At 40.5% G+C, this 2,500-nt stretch overlaps 1 protein-coding gene across 1 annotated transcript in view; it reads left to right on the top strand.

Moving 5' to 3' along the window:
- Positions 1 to 2,500, top strand: part of LOC134467652 (dynein axonemal heavy chain 9-like) — a 296,718-nt gene that overhangs the window by 187,290 nt on the left and 106,928 nt on the right. The gene's annotated exons all lie outside the window — the stretch shown is intronic.

Raw genomic sequence — 2,500 nt, 5'->3', positions numbered from 1 at the left:
TCCGTAACTGGCGACAGTAGATGTTAGAACCAATGTTGTTTGGTCGTAAGTAAATGTCACTCTTAATTTAGGGCGTATTCATTCAGACCAGGATTGATAGACTTTCGTTTTGACCAAACGCTGTGTTTCTATCACCTGGAGTTGGTACGGGGGACCCAGACAGTCTTTCGCAACGGCACCTTCGCGGATGCGCGCTGCCTCTCTCTCACTTACCCACACACGCGCGAACAGACACACACACACACCCAACCTCTCCAAATAAAATTTGGTCTCTGTACCTTGATTCCATTGCTGCTTTGACAAACTCCTTGATGCTGCCTGCTTTGGTCTCGTGCATCTCGTGCCCAATTCAAGCAATTTGTGACTGCCTCTTGTCGCCTTAAACCAGCATTTGTGGCGGACGGTGCAAAAAATGTGAACACCAGTCGCTTATCTGTCGCTACAAAAAGGCTATATTGCGACTTCATGGTGCTCACTCACACCTCGCCAGCTTCCATAACACTTTATCACTCGGCTCCCTTTTATTCTGTGCATAGTTTGGGGTGGGGGTGTAGAGCTCCACGTTGTAAGTCATTCACGAGAGATGACAACTTCTTGCAATGCGGTTCGAACAGCAATAAGAACTCAAATGTCAAAACAATCTGCAGGAAGCTACTTTCTATCAACAAAGCAACTCGCAGTCCTTGCTTCCTTGTTGTGACATGTGACTGCAGCAGCTACACACAGGCCAGTAAGGGACGCACCATGGACACTTAACAGAGGAGAATCAATGCGTGCGCTGCCCTGCGCATTATTTTGTAAATTATTCGAATATTAATTTTTACGTTCGAATATACATATTTTTCCCATATTCGAATAATATTTGAACTTTATTCGAATATTGTTTTACCAGCCCTAACACAGACATGCTTACATGCACACACGCACACACACACACACACACACACACACACACACACACACACACACACACACACACACACACACACACACACACACACACACACACACACAAGGCAAGGCAAGGCAAGTTTATTTATATAGCGCATTTCATACACAGGTGCAACTCAATGTGCTTCACAAAGTTAACAAATGTAAATGAAAGGAAACAGGGAAGAAAGAAGGAAATGAATTAGAGTCAAAAAGCATTTAAAAACATTAAGATAAAACATAAGGTAAAAATAATAATAAAATAAAATAAAATAAAACAAATTAAATAAAAAATAAAAATAATAAGAATAAGTAATTTAAGCTAGGGGAAAGCATCTGAGAACAGCTTTGTCTTGAGTCTAGATTTAAAGCTATCAATAGTGGGTGCATTTTTTATGTCATCTGGAAGCTGGTTCCAAAGCTTTGAAGCATAGAAGCTAAAGGCTGCCTCTCCACACTTTGTTTTGACTTTTGGAATCACCAGCAAATTCTTCTCCGTTGACCTTAGTGACCTAGTTGGTGCATACAGCTGAAACATATCCAGTAGATATGTGGGTCCCATTCCATTTAGTGATTTAAACACAAGTAGCATAGCCTTAAAATCAATTCTGTAGCTTACTGGGAGCCAATGCAGCGATCTTAAAATTGGAGTAATGTGGTCGAACTTCCTTGTCTTTGTAAGAACCCTTGCAGCTGCGTTTTGTACAAGTTGAAGCTGTTTAATGGTTTTATTGGGGAGGCCAGTAAAAAGACTGTTACAGTAATCAACTTTACTAGAAATAAAGGCATGTATTAGCTTCTCCAGATCATGTTTAGACATCAGGCCCCTAAATTTAGAGACGTTTTTTATGTGATAAAATGCAGACTTAGTAATAGCTTTCATGTGACTGTTGAAGTTTAGGTCACTGTCAATGAGGACCCCAAGATTTTTAACTGTTTCCCTTGCTTTCAGTCCCTTCGTTTCAAGGATAGTAGCAATCTTTTGTCTCTCCTCTCTTTTCCCAAATATAATTACTTCAGTTTTATCTGTGTTCAGCTGGAGGAAATTGTGAGACATCCATTTGTTAATTTGGTCCATGCAATGATAGAGTGATTCAAGGGGGGTATAGTCATTTGGGGACATAGATAAGTAGAGCTGGGTATCATCTGCATAGCTATGGTAATTTATGGAGTTATTCTCGATAATGTGTCCCAGTGGCAACATATACAGATTGAACAGTAGTGGTCCCAGAATGGAGCCCTGGGGGACCCCACAATCCAGAGACATTGGTGATGAAGTATGTCTTCCAATGGCGACAAAAAAACGTCTTTGTTGTAAGTACGATTTTAACCAGTCGATCACTATGCCCGTAAAGCCAACCCAGTGTTCCAGTCTATGTAGTAGTATAGAATGATTAACTGTATCGAAAGCAGCACTCAAATCAAGAAGTACCAAGACGGATGATTTGCCAGCATCAGAATTCAATCTTATGTCATTCATAACTTTAATAAGAGCTGTTTCAGTGCTGTGGTAGGCACGGAAACCTGATTGAAACTTATCAAAATAGCTATTAGACATTAGAAAAGCAGT

Source organism: Engraulis encrasicolus, chromosome 17 (genome assembly GCF_034702125.1).
Source record: "Engraulis encrasicolus isolate BLACKSEA-1 chromosome 17, IST_EnEncr_1.0, whole genome shotgun sequence".
Classification (NCBI taxonomy): domain Eukaryota; kingdom Metazoa; phylum Chordata; class Actinopteri; order Clupeiformes; family Engraulidae; genus Engraulis; species Engraulis encrasicolus.
The sequence above is the reverse complement of the archived record's forward strand: the minus strand, read 5'-3'. Positions and strand labels throughout refer to the sequence as shown.